At 45.6% G+C, this 20,166-nt stretch overlaps 1 protein-coding gene across 2 annotated transcripts in view; it reads left to right on the forward strand.

The window, feature by feature from the left end:
• The first annotated feature begins 424 nt into the window (after positions 1–424).
• Wdr33 (WD repeat domain 33) overlaps positions 425–20,166 on the forward strand; it is a 113,521-nt gene continuing 93,779 nt past the window's right edge. For both annotated transcript variants that reach the window (XM_069989489.1, XM_069989490.1), the window contains exon 1: positions 425–571. The gene's annotated coding sequence lies outside the window, so the exon portion shown is untranslated. The remainder of the gene's footprint in view (positions 572–20,166) is intronic.

A 20,166-nucleotide genomic window follows, 5' to 3' on the forward strand; every position in this document is an offset into this window, starting at 1 on the left:
CTCAGGGCCTGGGAGCTCAGAGGAAGAAAGGACACCCACTGACAAAACCACAAGAGGTTTAAAAAGAACTCTGCTTAGTTGTACACAGGGGCTTCTTCATCTCAACAAATCAGTTTATACAAGTGTCTTGAGCACCGTCACCCATCCCTGGTTCTCCCCAGACGGGTGTTCGAAGAGCGTCCGAGGCACCTCCGCGAGCCAGGCCTCATACTGCCACAGGCCGCTGCGCCCGCCGCGGCGGAACAAAGGAAGTGCGGGCCCTTAGCCTGCAGCGCCGCGCGCCGCCCCAGGCCCCGCCCTCGCTCCGCCCCCGTCCTCCCTCTCGCCGGCGCACGTGCGCAGATGGGCGCCTACCGGGGCCGGCGGCGCACCCGCGCGTGACGCACCGCCGCACAGCGGCGCGTGATGACGCAGGGACGTGCGCTCGGAGCCTCGTCGGGAAGATGGCGGCTGCTCCTCTGGAGGAACGGGGTTGAGAGGGGAAAGGACCGGGGCCAGGCCGAGGGGACGTTCCCGAACAGCGAAGACGGACATTTCGCTCGCCGTTAGGAGCCCCGCTCCGCGCCGGACGGTGAGTGCGGCCGCGACGGGGACCGCGCGCCCGTGGCAGGCGGCTGCGCTCCGCCATTTTCAGGCCCGGCGGTTGCGTGCTTTGGGGGGCCGGCTGGGAGGCCCGATATCCGGAGGCCTATAGAGACGGGCGTGGGCCTCTGTGGAGCGGTCCGGAGCCTGCAGGCCGGCGGAAGGGGAGGGCGTGAGCGGCCCGGCCGGGGTCTGCCGGCGGGCGGCGGGCCCGGGCGGGCCGGGTTCGGAGGGGAAGAGGTTTAAACTTAACAGGGGACCGGGGAGTCGCGGGCCGGGGGCGGAGGGAGGCCGGGGTGCGGTGGCCGGGCCGGGAGCGGGGTGGACGGGCGCAGAGCGTCTGGGAGCGGCCTGGCTCCGGGGCTCGGGACCGGTGCTTCTCACAGGAGTAGCATCTCCGCTCCCCTGGAGCAGTTGCGCTGCCCCTTTGCTAACTCCGCAAAAAAAACAAACAAAAAATGCCTTTTACTGACGCGGAAATGAGGACTTGGTAAGACATTCCGAGGCTCGGGTTGGCGGGTTGGGGAGCGGGGTTGCTCGAGTGGCCGCCGAGCGGGCTAGCTTTTTTGTGATCAAGTGCGTGTGGGTGCCTGGTTTTAACCTTCGTGGCTACCAGGGTCACCGAGAACTCCCTAAATCAGATCTACAAGGTTACTTGTAGAAACACGTCAGAGTTTTTTTTTCTTCTTCTTCTTATTTTGTTGGGAGACAAGGTCTCGAAAGGTGTTGCTCCAGCCGTCTTGTAACTTGGGCTCTTTCCAGGTACAGAGACTACAATGTATTCTATCTAACGCACTAGATAAGAGTGCCTTTAGGTAGTCTTCTACATAGAAATGAAGTTAACTGTGTAAGAACTTTGGAAGACAGTATATGAGCAAGACGCTGGTGTTGACAGGCACATCTCTTGGGAGCACAGCTTTTAAGCACACTCCGCCGATTGAATGCACACAGAACTTTCTTTGTCTTTGAAAGTGGTGCAGTGGTAGATCTAACTCAGACAAAAGGTGTAGGGACTGTGAAAACATGTTAATTGTTTCCTTTGTGGTATTTTCCTTTTATTTATTTGGCCAGTCCTGGGGCTTGAACTCGGGGTCTGGGCACTGTCCCTGAGTTTCTTTTGGTCAAGCCTAACATTCTTACCACTTGAGCCACAGCACCACTTCCAACTTTTTCTGTTCATGGGGTACTGAGGAATCGAATCCAGGGCTTCATGCATTCTAGAAAAGCACTGAGCCATATTCCCAGCCCCTTCTTTTGTTTTTATTTTTATTTTTTGGTGCTGGGGCATGAATTCAGGGCTTGAGTGCTGTCTCTTAGGTTTTTTGCTCAAGGCTGGCGCTCTACCACTTGAGCCACTCCACTTTGGCTCTTTGCTGGATAATTGGCAGTAAGAGTGTCACAGACTTCTGTTCTGGCTTGGAATAAGGATCCACAGAGCTCAGCCTCCTTAGTAGGACTGCATGTGTGAGCCACCAGCTCCCACCATCTTAATTTTAATTGTATTTGATGCTCAACTTTTATTACTAAAAGTTTGTGGAGTGAGTGTGTGTGTGCGTGCGTGCGCGCCCGTGTGCGTGTGCATGCATGTGCGCGTGTGTGCGTGTGCATGTGTGCGTGCACGCTACTGAATTCAGGGCCACATAATCACTGGGCTGGTTCTCTACCACTTGAGGAACACCTCCAACCCTGTTTTTTGCTTATTATTTTGGAGGGGGGGGTCTCATTGACTTTTCTCCTAGGGCTGGCTTGGAACATATGTCCTTTTTTTTTTTTTTATTTGTGGCCAGTCCTTGGGCTTGAACTCAGGACCAGGGCACTGTCCCTGAGCTTTGCTGCTCAAGGCTAATGTTCTACCACTTTGGCCCACAGCTCCAGCTTCCAGTTTTCTGGTAGGTTAATTGGAGACAAGATTCTCAGGGACTTTCCTGCCTGGGCTGGCTTTGAACTGTGGTCCTCAGATTTCAGCCTCCTGGGTTGCTAGGATGACAGGCATGAACCACCAGCACCTGGCTATACATTATACTTTTGTATTCCTAAAACTTAGGCATACAGATTGAAGAATGAATGACGTTCTTATACATTTCTGGCTTCTACTTAAGTTTGTATTCACACTGACCAGGTTTATTCCACTCTTTAGCTTTCCCTTGTGATCTTCCCTGGACTCTCTTCTTCCTTTCAGGCCACACATTTATATCCTGTTAACTCCTCAAAATCCAGCTAAATCTCATACCATTGATAAAGTCCTCAGTGATTGTTCTGTCTCTGTTCTCTGCTGTACTGTTCTGTTCTCAGGCTTACAACTTAGGACCTCTAGGTCTGGCTCTGCTTTTTTTTTTTCCTCATGGCTAGCACTGTACCACTCAAATCATGCCTCCAGCATGTCTTTTATTTTTTTATTTTATTTTATTTTTTATTTTTTGGGTCCGGTCATGGGGCCTGAACTCTGGGCCCGGGCGCTGTCCCTCAGCTCTTCAGCTCAAGGCTAGCGCTCTACCACTTGAGCCACAGTGCCACTTCCGGCTTTTTTCTTTTTGCTTATGTGGAGCTGAGGAATTGAACCCAGGGCCTCAGGCATGCAAGGCAAGCGCTCTACCACTGAACCACCTTCCCAGCCCCCAGCTTGTCTTTTATTTATAACTTGTCTCTATTCAATCTAGGATCTGTGCAGCCATCTTTTCTGTTACTTCATGTCCCATAGTACATAGCATTGTGAGTGGGTTGATGAAGTTTAAAACTGCCTTTAGCTGAGATTGTTATAAGACTCCTGCTCTTCTCTGTTTGCCTGCATCATTTAATAGACTACTGTAGCAATTGTTTTTTGCTTTCCTTTCTATGTTGGTGTTGGATTTGGGGGGGGGGCAGTTGTGGGGCTTGAAAACAGGGCCTGGGTGCTATCCCTGAGCTCTCACTTAAGGCTAACACTCTCTACCTCAGCACAGCTCCACTTCCCATTTTCTGGTGGTTAAGAGTCTCACAGGAACTTTTCTGCCAGGGTTGGCTTTGAACCATAATCCTCATATCTCAGCCTCCTGAATAGCTAGGATTACAGGCATGAGCACCTGGCTGTATGTTGGATTTTTATCATAACTTACTTTTTTTTTTTTTTGTCAGTTGTGTGGCTTGAACCCTGGGCCTGGGTGTTGTCCCTGAGCTCATCAGTGCAAGGCTGGCACTCTACCACTTGAGCCACAGCACCACTTCTGATTTTCTGGTAGTTAATTGGAGATGAGTCTCACGGAGTTTCCTGCCTGGGCTTTGAACCATGATCCTCAGATCTCAGCCTCTTGAGTAGCTAGGATTACAGGCGTTAACTACAGGTGCCCAGCTCTCTCTCTCTATTTTTTTTTTTTTTTTTTATCGGTCATGGGGCCTGAACTCTGGGCCTGGGCGCTGTCCCTCAACTCTTCAGCTCAAGGCTAGCGCTCTACCACTTGAGCCACAGCACCACTTCCGGCTTTTTCTGCTTATGTGGTGCTGAGGAATGGAACCCAGGGCGTAATGTATGCAAGGCAAGCACTCTACCACTGAGCCACCTTCCCAGCCCCTCTGTGTGTGTGTGTGTGTGTGTGTGTGTGTGTGTGTGTGTGTGTGTACGTGTGCCAGTCCTGAGTCTGATATTAGGGCATGGGTGCTGTTCCTGAGCTTTTTTTTTGCTCAAAGCTAGTTCTCTACCACTTGATCCATAGCTCTACTTCTGGCTGGTTTTGGTGGTTAATTGGAGATAAGAGTCTCATGGACTTCCTTGCATGGGCTGGCTTTGAACACTTGCCTTCACATCTCAGCCTCCTAAATCCATGGGATTACAGACTTGAGCCACTGGTACCTGGCAGCCCCCTTGATTGAGTTTTTTTTTGCTCGAGGCTAGTGCTTTGCTACTTGAGACACAGCTCTATTTTCAGCTTTTGGGGGTTAATTGGAGATAAGAGTCTCACAAAGACTTGCCCTGGTAGCTAGGATACAGGAATGAGCCATGGGTGCCTACTTAAGAAAATGGTACTTACTGCCAAAATTTGGGTACTAAGCTGGGTATAGTGGCATGTGTCTGTAATCATATCAACTAGTGAGGGGTGTCTGTGCTTCTAGGCCTTTTCTGGTAGTCAGAGTTAGAACTGTTTCAGAACATGTTTAATAGTAGTGTTATAAATGCCAAATAGTTATTTTAGGAATTACCTACACAGAAAATGGAAATGTTCAATAACTACCAAGTATACTTGAATTTTCATGTCTTTTTCTTTTTTAAAATTACTATTATAGCCGTGTGCTGGTGGCTCACGCCTGTAATCCTAGCTACTCAGGAGGCTGAGATCTGAGGATCGTGGTTCAAAGCCAGCCCGGGTAGGAGTGACCGTGAGACTCCTATCTCCAATAAACCACCAGAAAACCGGAAGTGGTGCTGTAGCTCAAGTGGTAGAGCGCTTGCCTTGAGCTGAAGAGCTGAGGGACAGCGCCCAGGCCCAGAGTTCAAGCCCCATGACTGACAAAAAAAAATTATTATTATAAAGGTGATGTACAGAGGGGTTGCAGTTACGTAAGTCAGGTAAAGCATACTTTTGTTGTTGTTGGTTATGGGGCTTGAACGCTGAGCCTGGGCGCTGTTCCTGAGCTCTACAGCTCAAGGCAAATGCTCTATCACTTGAGACCACCACGTTCTGTTTTTCTGGTGGTTGGAGATGAGTCTCAGGGACTTTCCTGCCTGGGTGTGCTTTGAATCGTGATCCTCAAATTTTAGCCTGAATAGCTAGTTACAGGCATGAGCCACCAGTGCCTGGCTTAAAGTGCACATTTCTTTTTTTCTTTCTTTTTTTTTTTTTTTGCCGGTTGTGGAGCCTGAACTCTGGGCCTGGGCGCCGTCCCTCAGCTCTTTCAGCTCAAGGCTAGTGCTCTACCACTAGAGCCACAGCACCACTTCTGGCTTTTTCTGCTTTACATGGTGCTGAAGAATCAAACCCAGGGCCTTCTGCATGCAAGGCAAGCACTCTACCACTGAGCCACCTTCCCAGCCCAAGTGCCCATTTCTTTTTGGACAGTGTTACCCCTTCCTTGCTCTCTTCCAGTTTTTCCCTCCCATCCCCACCCACAAGTTGTATAGTTCATTTTCAACATAGTATCTAGTGAGTAAGTAAGGTATTTGTTCACCCTTTGTCCCTCTATATTTTTGTGCCTTCCTTTACACCCCCAGACAGATAAACAAGACAAAAATAAAAGAAAAACAGCAACAAAGAAAAACCTTGTTGCCATTTCCTGGAGTTCATAAGGATAAATACTTTATATGGTCAGCTACACATAGGCAATGCACTTTTGTGTTCTTCTCTATAGAATATCCTCCTTTGGTCTTTCTGTTTGTGAATGCCTAGAATCCTATATATCATGTCCCATTGTATTTTAGATTTAGCCTCATGAGAGAAAACATGTGCCGTTTGTGTCTCTGAGCTTGGCTTACCTTTTCATGCCTTGTTTCTCTTGAATATATTGAACTAAATACAAACAGAGAACTTTGTTCAAAACTGACTTGAAATAGTATTTTGTTTTTTAACTTTGAATGTTTTTATCAATTTACAGTTTTATTTTATCCCAAGTACTGGGGCTTGAACACAGGGCTTTCTGCTTAGTAGTCAGAACTACTTCCACTTGAGCTGCTTTTCTATTTCCTTTCTGGGTTCGTTATTTTTTTTAAATTGTGATTAAGTGATTACATAATTTCCCAAATTTCATAGTATTGTGGGATAGTGATGCTCAGTTAAAGTCACAAAAACATTGTAACTTTCCTGGAGCAAATTGTCTATCATGGTCTATAACATTTATGAGTTCTATGAGCTTTGCATAGTTATTTCTTCCACATTGGGTGGTATGTACATTTCTTTTTAGCGTCAGCTGTTCCCTCTTTCCCATTTGTTCCCTCCCTCCTATCGCCGCCATTAAGTTGCTTAGTTCATTTTGGCCAATGTCCTGTGCAGCTAATGGGTCCCGCTGTTGTATGTTTTTCCAATTCTCTCTAGTTCTGTGTCGTCTTCCTGGTTCCCCTCCGGTGTACACATATATACCATATATGTGATCAGCAGCATGGGGTTATTTAGTAGTGATTCCACCAGATGAGTGGAATCCTGTTAATTTTGTCGTATCACCTAACATTTTGGATTTAACATCTACTTATCAGGGAGACCATGCACCGTTTGTCTCTTTGCTCTTGGCTTACCTCACTCAACATGATTTCTTCTAGCTCCATCCATTTCCCTGCAAATGTCAATATTTTGTCATTTCTAATGGCTGCATAATATTCCATTGTGTATAGATACCACAATTTTTGGATCCCATTCATCTGTGGTGGGACATCTGGGTTGTTTCCATATCCTAGCTATTGTGAACAGTGCTGCAATAAACATGGAGGTGCATGTGTCCTTGTATACTGGTTCCTGTTGCTCAGGATAGATGGCCTAGAAGTGGTATGACTGGATCATAAGGGAGGTCAATCTTTACCTCCAGACTGCTTTCCAAAGTGGTTGTATGTACATTCCCATCAGCAGTGTAATAGGGTTCCTCTTTCTCTGCATCCCCTCTAGCATTTGTCATTGGCTGACTTGTTGATGTGGGACATTTCTCTGTGTTGGTTATTTTTGAGATAGGGTCTTGCTTTTGCCTGGGCTGGGCTGGGCTGGGCTGGCCTGGCCTGGCCTGGTCTGGTCTGGTCTGGTCTGGTATCCTCTTGTTTGTACATGTCTGTGCCCCTGGAGTGACAGGTGCACACCAGAGTTGCTCAGCCTGTGCTTTCTTCCGTATGGCTTGGCATCTACTGCTTGAACCATTCTTCCAGTCTGGCATTTTGCTATTTCATTGGAGATAGAATCTCAGGCCCATTTATGTCTCAGACTCGAGAGTAGCTAAGATTATAGATAATCTGGCCCCTTCTACTTTTTTTAAAAAATAATTTTTTATTGAGATTAAGTGAATACATACATTTCAGAAATTTCGCAGTATTTTGAGATGATACTTAAAAACAAGCACATTTTAATCTTTACAAGGCAAATTGAAATTATCATGTTATATAATGTTTGTGAATTCTGTGTGCTTTGATAGTAGTTATTTTTTTTTTTTTTTGGTCCGGTCGTGGGGCGTGATCTCTGGGCCTGGGTGCTGTCCCTCAGCTCTTCAGCTGAAGGCTAGCGCTCTACCACTTGAGCCACAGCACCACTTCCGGCTTTTTTCTTAATGTGGTGCTGAGGAATCGAACCCAGGGCCTCAGGCATGCAAGGCAAGCGCTCTACCACTGAGCCACCTTCCCAGCCCCATAGTTATTTCTTTCACATTGGATGATAATACATTTCTTCCTTTTGCTTAGTGTAAGCTGTTCCGTCTTTCCCTCTCATTCCCTCCCTCCTTTTACTTTTTTTTTTTGTCAGTTGTGAGGACTGAACTCTGGGCCTGGGCACTGTCCCTCAGCTCTTCAGCTCAAGGCTAGTGTTCTACCACTTGAGCCACAATACCACTTCCAGCTTTTTTTTTTTGCTTATGTGGTGCTGAGGAATCTAACCCAGGGGCTCATGTATACGAGGCAAGCACTCTACCACTGAACCAACTTCCCAGCCCCTCCTTCTTCTTCCCAGCCCCTCTACTTTTTTTTCTTTAAGATTAATTTTTTTTGGTTTTGTTTTGTTATGGTACTGGAACTTGAACTCAGGCCTGCTCTGCCACTTGAGCCACAGCTTCATTTCTAGCTTTTGGTGGTTAATTGGAGATAAGAGTCTCAGCCAGTTAGCCAGTGGTTCACAGCTTTAATTCTAGCTACTCAGGACTTTGAGATCTGAGAATCTTGGTTTGGAGTTAACCGAGGCAGTAAAATTCATGACTTTTATCTCCAATTAAAAAAAAAAAAGCTGGAAGTGGAGCTATGGCTCAAGCTTTGACCAAAAAAGCTCAGGAACTGCACCTTGGCCCTAAATTCAAGCCCCTGAGACAGACAGGCAGGCAGACAGATAGACAGACAGACACACAGAGAAGAGTCTTATGGGCTTTTCTGCTGGGGCTGGCTTTGAAAAGCAATCCTGAGTTCTCAGCTTGAGTACCCCCTTGTGCCAGATTACAAAAATGAGTGTGTGTGTATGCGCGTGTGTGCATGTTGTATTTGTGTGCATGCGTGTTTGCGTGTGTGTGTGTGTGCGCGCGCTCGCACACTGTTCCTGGAGCTTGAACTCAGTGTCTGGGCACTGTTCTTCAGCTTTTATTTTAACAAGCTTCTGCTCTACCACTTGAGCTCTACTTCTGTCTTTTTGGTGATTAGTTGGAGATAGTGTCACAGGCTGGAACCTGCCCACGCTGGGTTAGAACTGTGATCCTCAGATTTCAGCCTCCTGAATAGCTAGGATTACAGGCATGAGCCACTGGTGCCTGGCTACAAAAAAATTGAATTGTAGTAAAATATGTGGAATAGCTTCTGATAATTGTCTTCTGCTCTACCACTTGAGCTCTACTTCTGTCTTTTTGGTGATTAGTTGGAGATAGTGTCACAGGCTGGAACCTGCCCACGCTGGGTTAGAACTGTGATCCTCAGATTTCAGCCTCCTGAATAGCTAGGATTACAGGCATGAGCCACTGGTGCCTGGCTACAAAAAAATTGAATTGTAGTAAAATATGTGGAATAGCTTCTGATAATTGTCCTTTTGGTCAATTAATTAATTAATTAATTAATTTGTCGGTCGTGGGGCTTGAACTCTGGGCTTGGGCGCTGTCCTTGTGCTCTTCATCTCAAGGCAAGAGCTCTACCACTTGAGTCACAGCACCACTTCCGGGTTTCTAGCGGTTTATTGGAGATAAGAGTCTCAAGAACTTTCCTGCCCTGGCTGGCTTTGAACCACGATCCTTAGATATCAGCTTCCTAAGTAGCTAGGATTACAAGCCCAAACATCTGCATTTTTAAACTGTATTTTTTTTTGACTGGTTGTGGGGCCTGAACTCTGGGCCTAGGCATTGTCCCTCAGCTCTTCAGCTCAAGGCTAGTGCTCTACCACTTGAGCCACAGACCCAGAGTTCAAGCCCCATAACTGACCAAAAAAAAAGAATGCAGATGTGAGACTGAAAAATGAGTTTTAAAGACTGGTTTGTTTATTTATTTATTTATTTATATTTTTATATTTTAGTCCGGTCGTGGGGCCTGAACTCTGGGCCTGGGAGCTGTCCCTCAGCTCTTCAGCTCAAGGCTAGCACTCTACCACTTGAGCCACAGTGCCACTTCCGGCTTTTTTTTTGTGCTTATGTGGTGCTGAGCAATTGAACCCAGGGCCTCATGCATGCAAGGCAAGCACTCTACCACTGAGCCACCTTCCCAGCCCCTTACATTCTTTTTTTTTTTTTTTTAATTTAATTTTATTGTAAAGATGCTGTACGGAGGGGTTACAGTTACATAAGGTACATTTCTTTTTGAACATTGTTTCCCATTCCATTATTGTTCTCCAACTATCCCTCCCCTCCCCCCACCTCCCAAGTTGTAAATTTCATTTCTGACATAGTGTCTTGTGAATATCGTTGTTGCAATGGGTCATTGTTTGTACTTCTTTCATCATTTTGTTATTTCCCTTCTCTTCCCCAAATCAGATATTGACTTAGAATCTTTAGGAGCTTTTTCCAGGTAGGCACTAAATATTTTGTTAACTGTGTTTTTTTGTTTGTTTGTTTTTGGTTTTTGGTTTTTTGTTTTGCCAGTCCTCAGGGCTTATGCATTGTCCTTGAGCTCCTTCTGCTCAAATCTAGCGCCCTGCAATTTGAGTCACAGCACCACTTCTGGTTTTCTGGTAGTTAATTGACAGACTTTCTTGCCTGAGCTTGCTCTGACTGGTGAGTCTTGGATCTTGGCCTCTTGAGTAGCTAGGATTACAGGTTCTAATAATAAGAAACTCTTAATTTGGGTGCCAGTGGCTCATGCCTATAAACCTACCTGTTTGGAGGCTGAGAGCTGAAGGTCACAGTTCGAAGCCAGTCAGGGCAGCAAAACCGTGGGACTTTCAACCGTGATCCTCAGATCTTAGCCTACTGAGTAACTAGGATTATAGGTGTGAACCACCGGTGCCTGGCTTCTGTTTTTTTTTTTTTTTTTTTTTTTTGCCGGTTGTGGGGCCTGAACTCTGGGCCTGGGCGCTGTCCCTCAGCTCTTCAGCTCAAGGCTAGCGCTCTACCACTTGAGCCACAGCGCCACTTCCAACTTTTTTTTCCCTATATATGTGGTGTTGAGGAATCGAACCCAGGGCCTCATGCATGCAAGGCAAGCCCTCTACACTGAGCCACCTTCCCAGCCCCTTCTGGTTTGTTTTTGAGAAGGGTTTCAGAAATATCTGCTCAGGCTGGCTGAGCTCAAGGGATTCTTATACAGCTAAGCTAGTACTCACACTACCTAGTTGATTATACAGGGACAGGGCTGTTGGTTATCACCAACAGGTTATGTATTTTTTTTCTTTTTGTCTTATTTTTGAGATAGTCATGCTTCCTACTTGGGTATACACATAGGCTATAGTTTGCTATTTTAGGCTTCTTTTTCTTCTTCTTCTTTTTTTTTTTTTTTGCCATTCCTGGGGCTTGAACTCAGGTTCTGGGCACTGTCCTTGAGCTTCTTCTTCTTTTTTTTTTTTTGGATACAGTCATGGGGCCTGAACTCTGGGCCTGGGTGCCGTCCCTCAGCTCTTCAGCTCAAGGCTAGCGCTGTACCACTTGAGCCACAGTGCCACTTCCGGCTTTTCTTTCTGCTTACGTGGTGCTGAGGAATCGAACCCAGGGCCTTGTGCATGCAAGGGAAGCACTGTACCACTGAGCCATCTTCCCAGCCCAATCCTTGAGCTTCTTTTGCTCAAAGCTAGTACTCTACTACTTGAGCCACAGCCCCACTTTTTCTATTTATGTGGTGCTGAGGAATGGAATGCAGGGCTTCAGTTGTGCTTGGCAAGCACTCTACCACTAAGCCACATTCCCAGCCCTCAAAAGTATTTTTTCAGTTTGATGAAAACTTTAGCTTAGTCTATGATCAGAAACAGAAAAAATACTGCTATTAAAAATTACTTTATTGTTATTATAGAGGTGATGTCCAGAGGGATTAAAATTACATCCTTTCATATGGTACCATCTGTTCCCTCACTCTCTCCCATTCCCTCCCTCCCATCTCCTCCCAAGAGTTGTATGGTTCACTTTTATCAACATCCAGTGAGCTCCACTGCTGCACTTTTTTACTTTTTCTTTGAGTTCTGTGTCCTCCCCCTGCCCTTCTGAAGATATACATTTGAATGCAGTATATATAAGGAAAAGAAGACAGAATCATCAAAAAATTAAAAAAAGTAAAAAAGAGGTCTCTTGTTTATCTTGTATGTAATTTTACATAAATATGAAGAGGCCCTTAGGCACCTTTGTGTCTCTTTTGGTCTCTATGTATATGAGTATCTAGAATTGTGTGTAATTTATCATATCCCCATGTATTTTAGAGCTAATTTCCGAGTATTAGAGAGAACATGTATCCTTTGTCTCTTTGAGCTTGGCTTACCTCAATTAAATGACATTTTATTCTTTCTAATGCCTGTGTAATTCCATTGTGTATAGGTACCGCAGTTTTTGGATCAACCCATCTATTGTGGGGCATCTGGGCTGTTTCCATATCTTGGTTGTTGTGAATAGTGTGTCAGTGAACATGAATGTTCATATGTCTTTATCAGATCCTAGCTCATGTTGTTCAGGGTAGATGCCCAAGAGTAGTATGGATGGGTCGTAGGGAAGGTCTATGTTTAGTTTAGTTTTTTTTTTTTTGGTCCGTCGTGGGGGTCTGAACTCTGGGCCTGGGCATTGTCCCTCAGCTCTTCATCTCAAGCTAGCATTCTACCACTTGAGCCACAGTACCACTTCCGGCCTTTTCTGCTTATGTGGTGCTGAGGAATTGAACCCAGGGCCTCATGCATGCAAGGCAAGCACTCTACCACTGAGCCACCTTCCCAGCCCATGTTTAGTTTTTTTGAGGAACCTCCAGACTTGCTGTCCAGAGAGGTTGTATTAGTTCAGTTTTCCACCAACAGATCCCTTTTCCCCATGTCCCTGCCAACATTGGTTGTTCAAATTCACAGTGTTGGCAGTCTAACTGTGGTGAGATGGGATCTTAGAGTTGTTTTGGTTTTCATTTTCTTTATGGCCAGGGATGATGAGCATTTCCTCATGTGTTTCTTTAACATTCTTACTCTTGGAAGAAGTCTCTCCTGAGCTCCTTTGTCCATTTAGTTATTGGTTTATTAACTTTGGAAGAAGTTAGTCTCTTGAGCTCATTGTATATTTTGGATATTAAGCCTTTTATATATTGCTGGGAAAGATCTTCTCCAAGTCTGCTTTCTTCTCCTCCCCCCCCCCCCCCCCGTTTTCTTTTTGCCAATCCTGGGGCTTGAACTCAGGGCCTGGGCATTGTCTCTGAACTATCTAACTAGGCTAGCATTCTGCCACTTGAGTCACAGAACCACTTCTAGCTTTTTGTTTGTGTGGTACTGAGGAATCCAATCCAGGGCTTCATGCATGCTAGGCAAGTACTTTACCATTAAGCCACATTCCCAGCCCTATTATTTTGATGAAATTACTGCTATTTTATAAGCCAGTATTATTCCTGCTAGGACTTCTCTGTATAGTTTTTCTCTGTGTAATTAATAAGTGTTGTAGGGGGAGCACTTAGGAATTATGTAAATACACTGTTCTTGACCACTAATTTTTTTTTTTTTTTTTTTTTTTTTTTTGTCGGTCATGGGGCTTGAACTCTGGGCCTGGGCGCTGTCCCTCAGCTCTTCAGTTCAAGGCGAGCGCTCTACCACTTGAGCTACAGCGCCACTTCCGGTTTTCTGGTGGTTTATTGGAGATAGGAGTCTCACGGTCTCTCCTGCCCGGGCTGGCTTTGAACCGCGATCCTCAGATCTCAGCCTCCTGAGTAGCTAGGATTACAGGCGTGAGCCACCAGCGCCCGGCTTGACCACTAATTTTATCTTCAATTGAGTGAGTTTATTTGCAGCGGCAGTTTCTTGGTATTCTAATGGTGATTTTCTGTTAACATGTATTTTTCTTTTATTTTGCACTCAGCTTGTACTGGTGGTTGAACTTAGGGCTAGGGCATCTCCCTTAGCCTTTTCTTTCAAGGCTGACTGAAGCTCTACCACTTGAACCACAGTTCTAGTCCAGATTTTATTTTTATTTTTATTTTTTTGTCGGTCGTGGGGGCTTGAACTCTGGGCCTGGGCACTGTCCCTGAGCTCTTCAGCAGAAGGTGAGTACTCTACCACTTGAGCCACAGTGCCATTTCCCAGTTTTCTGAATGGCTTATTGCAGATAAAACTCTCATGAGGCTGGGAAGTTGGCTCAGTCTGTGGTAGTGCTTGCCTCGCATGCATGAGGCCCTGGGTTAGATTCCTCAGCACCACATAAGCAGAAAAAAAGCTGGAAGTGGTGCTGTGACTCAAGTGGTAGGGCGCTATCCTTGAGCTGAAGAGCTAGGAGACAGTGCCCAGGCCCAGAGTTCAGGCCCCATGACCAACACACACACACAGACAGACACACAGACAGATACACACACACAGACACAGACACACAGACACACACACAGACACAGACACACAGACACAGGCACATGCACACGTTTCATGGCCTTTCTTGCCTGGGCTGGCTTTGAACTGAAATCCTAAGATCTCAGCCTCCTGAGTAGCTAGGCATGAGCCCCTGGCACCCAGCTACTTCCAGATTTTTTCTGGTTAATTGGTGATAAAATTCTCACAGACATTCCTCCCTAGAGATCAGCCTTCTAAATAGCTAATACTATAGGCTCAAGCCACAGATGTCCAGCTAGCTTTCTGAAATCTAGATTCAGATAGATACTTCAGGACATCACTATAGATTTTTTGTTGTTGTTGTTTGTCATGGGGCTTGAATTTAGGACCTGGGCTCTTTTTGCTGAAGGCTAGTGCTCTACCAGTTTGATCCACAGTTCCACTTCTGGTTTTCTGGTGGTTAATTGGCGGTAAGAGTCTCACAGACTTTCCTGCCTGAGCTAGTTTTGAACTGAGATCTTCAGTTAAGCTTCCTGAGTAGCTAGGACTATAGAGATGAATCACCAGTGCCTGGCTTTCTTTTGTTCTTTTTTCTTTTTCTTTTTGGTCGGTCATGGGTCTTAAATTCTGGGCCCACGCAAGCTGTCCCTGAGCTCTTCAGCTCAAGGCAAATGCTCTACCACTTGAGCTACAGTACCACTTACGGTTTTGGACTTTCCTGCCTGCCTGGGCTTGCTTTGGACCGTGATTCTCAGATCTCAACCTCTTGAGGAGGTAGGCATGAGCCACTAGCATCTGGCTTTTTTGTTGTTGTTGATGTTGGTTCTGGGGCTTGAACTCTGAGCTGGGCGTTGTCCCTCAGCTCTTCAGCTCAAGGCTAGCATTCTACCACTTGAGCTATAGCACCACTTCTGGCTTGGAGATAAGAATCTCATGGACTTTCCTGCCTGGGCTGGCCCTCAGATCTCAGGTCCTGAGTAGCTAGGATTCCAGGCATGAGCCACCAGCGCCTGGCTGGCATTGTTTTTTTTTTTTTCCCCCCTGTGTATGTGGTACTGAGGAATTGAACCCAGGGCATCATGCATGCAAAGCAAGCACTCTAACCACTGAGCCACCTTCCCAGCCCCATTGTTTTTAAATGCAATTTTTTTTACTTTTTTTTTTTTTTGGTCGTTCGTGGGGCCTGAACTCTTCAGCTCAAGGCTAGCGCTCTACCATTTGAGCCACAGTACCACTTCTGGCTTTTTCTGCTTATGTGGTGCTGAGGAATCAAAACCAGGGCCTTATGCATGCAAGGCAAGCACTCTACCACTGAGCCACCTTCCCAGCCCCTTTATCACTATTTTTAAGCAGATGGACAAAGGGGTTACCATTCAGCAAATTACTTTATAAATTCAATGCATTTTGGTTGATAGCATATTTTTCATCATTCTCCCCTATCCCTCCCAACTCAACCCTTCTCCAAATACATTTTACTGCTTAATATCTGTGAGAGGACAGCTGTCTTTTTTTTTTTTTTTTTTTTTGCTGGTGGTTGGGGTAGGGATGAGGATGGGAGTGGCTCCTGGGGCTTGGATTCAGAGTTGTCCCTGAGTTTTTGTGCTCAAGGCTAGGGCTCTACCGCTTTGAGCCACCACTCTACTTCCAGTTTCCTGGTGGTTAGTTGGAGATGATAATCTCTCAGACTTTCCTGCCCAGGCTGGCTTTGAACCGTGATCCTCAGATCTCAGCCTCCTGAGTATATAGGCATGAGCCACTAATGCTGGCGACTGCTGTCCTTTTGATTGCCATATTTAAACTTTGTTTTGGTAATATAAATGAAGTAAAGATATTAGATTAAAAAAAACACACCAGTATCTGTCATGAACATAGATACAAAGCTCACAATAAAAGTTTGTCAAGCCAGGCGCTAGTGGCTCACGATTTTTTTATTTTTCATAAAAAGCATTTAAAATCCAAAACTTAGCCGGGCACTGGTGGCTCACGCTTGTAATCCTAGCTACTCAGGAGGCTGAGATCTGAGGATCGCGGTTCAAAGCCAGCCCGGGCAGGAGAGACCGTGAGACTCCTATCTCCAATAAACCACCAGAAAAACGGAAGTGGCGCTGTAGCTCAAGTGGTAGAGCGCTCACCTTGAGCTGAAGAGCTGAGGGACAATGCCCAGGCCCAGAGTTCAAGCCCCACGACCGACAAAAAAAAAAATCCAAAACTTAGTGCAGGAGATGCTGCTTAGTAATAGAGGGAATGAGGTCTTTTCATTTCTGGCATTAAAAAAGTCAGTGGAAGACAAAAAGAAAGAAAAGTTTTTTTTTTTTTTTTTGTTGTGGGGGGGTACCAGTTTCTGGGGCTTGAACTCAGGAACTGGGCTGTTTCCCTGAGCACTTTTGCTTAAGCCTCTTCCCTTCAGGCTTTTTGGTAGCTAATTGGAGATAGGGAGCTCAAGGATTTTCTTGCCCAATCTAGCTTTAAACCCTAATCCTCAAATTTTAGCCCTCCTGAGGAGCTAGTAACCAGCACTTGGCTAAAAGAAGAAATTGATCCTAATTTAGATGATCCTAATTTATGATTGTCTTATTTAATTTAACTTATTTACTTTTTGGTGCTGGTCCTCGGTCTTGACCTCAAGGCCTGGCTCTGTTCCTGAGCTTTTTTTTTTTTTTTTGGGTCCAGTTGTGGGGCCTGAACTCTGGGCCTGGGCGCTGTCCCTCAGCTCTTCAGCTCAAGGCTAGTGCTCTACCACTTGAGCCACAGCACCACTTCTGGCTTTTTTCTTTTTGCTTATGTGGTGCTGAGGAATCGAACCCAGGGCCTCAGGCATGCAAGGCAAGCACTCTACCACTGAGCCACCTTCCCAGTGTTGAAGTGTTCCTGAGCTTTTGTGCTGAAGACTAGCATTTTACTATTTTTACTTCATGGACTTTTCTGCCTGGGCTGGCTTTGAATCACAGTCTTCAGATGTCAGCCTCTTGACTAGCTAGAATTACTGGTGTTGTGACCCTGGCACCCAGCTTGATATGCTTGTCTTTATAGAATGTTATATGGAATTTCCAAGAAAGAAAACTTCTAGGACTTTTAAGTTGAGTTTGACAAGCTTACAGGACATATAAATAATATATAAGAATTAATTGTATTTCTTTTTTTTTTGTTGGTTGGTTGTTGGACCTGAACTCTAGGCCTGGGTGCTGTCTCTCAGCTCTTCAGCTCAAGGCTAGCGCTCTACCACTTGAGCCACTGTGCCACTCCACCTTTTTCTGTTTATGTGGTGCTGAGGAATTGAACCCAGGAATGCATGTGTGCAAGGCAAGCATTCTACCACTAAGCCACCTTTCCAGCCCTTAATTGTATTTCTTATGTGATATGAAGCAAGACTAAAACTACCATTTAGATAAGACTCAACAATCTGTATCTTCGATACAGATTTGACAAAATGTACACAGGATGTATATTGAAAACTAGAATATTGTTGAGAGAGAAACAATCAGAAGTCTTAGGTCTATTAATTGTAGATATACTAACTTGTTCTTGACTCTGAAGACTCCATATTAAGATGTAATTATTCTTTACATCAATTCATTCTACAAAAAATCCGGTAACTTTTTTGTAGATAATGAACAATAATCTGCTTAAAAATTATTATTCAAGCTGAGCGCCGGTGGCTCACGCCTGTAATCCTAGCTACTCAGGAGGCTGAGATCTGAGGATCACGGTTCAAAGCCAGCCCGGGCAAGAAAGTCTGTGAAACTTTTTTTTTTTTTTGGGTCCGGTCGTGGGGCCTGAACTCTGGGCCTGGGCGCTGTCCCTCAGCTCTTCAGCTCTAGGCTAGTGCTCTACCACTTGAGCCACAGCACCACTTCCGGCTTTTTACTTTTTGCTTATGTGGTGCTGAGGAATCGAACCCAGGGCCTCATGCATGCAAGGCAAGCGCTCTACCGCGCTCTACCACTGAGCCATCTTCCCACCCTGTAAAGTCTGTGAAACTCTTAACTCCAATAAACCACCAGAAAACCAGAAGTGGCGCTGTAGCTCAAGTGGTAGAGTGCTCTCCTTGAGCTGAAGAGCTGAGGGACAGTGCTCAGGCCCAGAGTTCAAGCCCCACAACCAACAACAAAAAATATATATATATTATTCAGTAGTTGTACAAAGGAGTTAGAATTCCACAAGCCAGATTATGCTTCTTGGTTGGTGTCACCTCTCTCTTTTCACCAATTTTCCTCCTCCCATCCCTACCCTCAAGGTATGTAGTTCATGCTTTTCATAATGTACATTGACTATAATGACTACATTTACTCATCCTTTCTCCTTTTCTTGCTCTGCCAGAACATATTTCTATTTCCTGGTATTCATTTTGATGAATAGTGCATTTGCTGTTTAGAGGAGTTAAGCTGCCGTGTGTTGTGTCTGTGGTCTTGTCTGTCCACCCCCCCCATGTCTCCCCCTCCCCCCATCCTGAGGGTTGAACTCAAGGCCTGAGTTTTTCTGCTCAAGGCTTTTTTTTGAGGTACTTAGTTGGAGATAAGAATCTCATGGACTTTCTTACGTAGCCCAGGTTGGCTTCAAACTGCAATTTTTCAGATCTCAGTCCTGAGTAGCTAGGATTACTGGCATGAGCCACTGGCACCCAGCAATAAACTTTTTTTTTTTTTTTTGCCAGTCCTGGGGCTTGAACTCAGGGCCTGGGCACTGTCCCTGAGCTTTGCTCAAAGCTAGCCCTCTACCACTTAAGCCACAGTGTCACTTTTGGCTTTTTTTTTTTTTTAATTTATGTGGTAATGAGGGATCAAACCCAGGGCTTCTTGCATGCTAGGCAAGTACTTTACCACTAAGCCAGATTCCCAGCCCTAAACTGCTTTTTATTTATTTATTTATTTTTTTTTTTTTTTGGTCCGGTTGTGGGGCCTGAACTCTGGGCCTGGGCGCTGTCCCTCAGCTCTTCAGCTTAAGATTAGCACTCTACCGCTTGAGCCACAGCACCACTTCCGGCCTTTTTCTTATGTGGTGCTGAGGAATCGAACCCAGGGCCTCATGCATGCAAGGCAAGTGCTCTACCACTGACCCACCTTCCCAGCCCCCTAAAATGCTTTTTAAAAAGGAGAGTGGGAGGCAAGGTTCATTTAGCTTCAAGGGGTAGAGCTCTTACCTAGGCAGCCTGAAATTCTTGAGTTCAAACCCCAAAAGTACCTGGGCACTGTCTTGTAATTTTATGTTTATTTCCTTATATACAATATGATATTCAGGAACTCATACATTAGGCCAGCCCTCAACCACTGACCTATATCCCTAGCCCTAAGTTGCGAGTGTGTTCCCTCCCCTCCTCTCCTCTCCCCTCCCTCCTTCCTCCCTCAGCTCCCTCCCTCCCCCTTCCCCCTACCCCCTACCCCCTTCCCCCCTTTCTTTCTTTCTTTTTCTTTTTCTTTCTTTCTTTCTTTCTTTTTTTTGGATTATGGGGCTTGAACTAAGGGCCTAGGTGCAGTCCCTGAGGTATTTTTTGCTCAAGGTCTGTGGTATACCACTGTGAGCGACAGCACCACTTCCCATTTTTGAGTGGTTAATTCAAGATAAGTGCCTCTAGGAGACTTTTTTTTTGTTGTTGTTGTTGTTGTCCTGGCTGTCTTGGAATTGTGATCTTCAGATTTCAGCCTCCTGAGTAGCTAGGATTACAGGTGTGAGCCACTGGCATCTGGCTCAAGGCCTGTGTTCTACCACTTGAGCCACAGCTCCACTTTTGGCTTTTTGATGGTTAATTGGAGGTAAGAGTCTGATGGACGTTCTTGCCCTGGCTGGCTTTGAACTGTGATCCTCAGTTCTCAGTCTCCTAAATCGCTAGGTGATGGAAGTCAACCACTGGCACCTAGTTTGTACTTTTAGTTTTAGAGTATATTCCTATTTAAAATAAAAAAAAAAAGGTTTAGCTGAGTATGGATGGTATCTCACCCTTGTAATCTCAGCTGTGTGGTGCTGGATGTTGGTGTATCACATATGAATAAGGGACACTTAACTCAAAAGGAACTTGGCAAGGCAAAGTTTACTTCTGCAGAAGGGTTCCCCATCAGCCAAA

Source organism: Dipodomys merriami, unplaced genomic scaffold, assembly GCF_024711535.1.
Source record: "Dipodomys merriami isolate MVZ:Mamm:240054 unplaced genomic scaffold, mDipMer1.0.p SCAF_38, whole genome shotgun sequence".
Taxonomy (NCBI): domain Eukaryota; kingdom Metazoa; phylum Chordata; class Mammalia; order Rodentia; family Heteromyidae; genus Dipodomys; species Dipodomys merriami.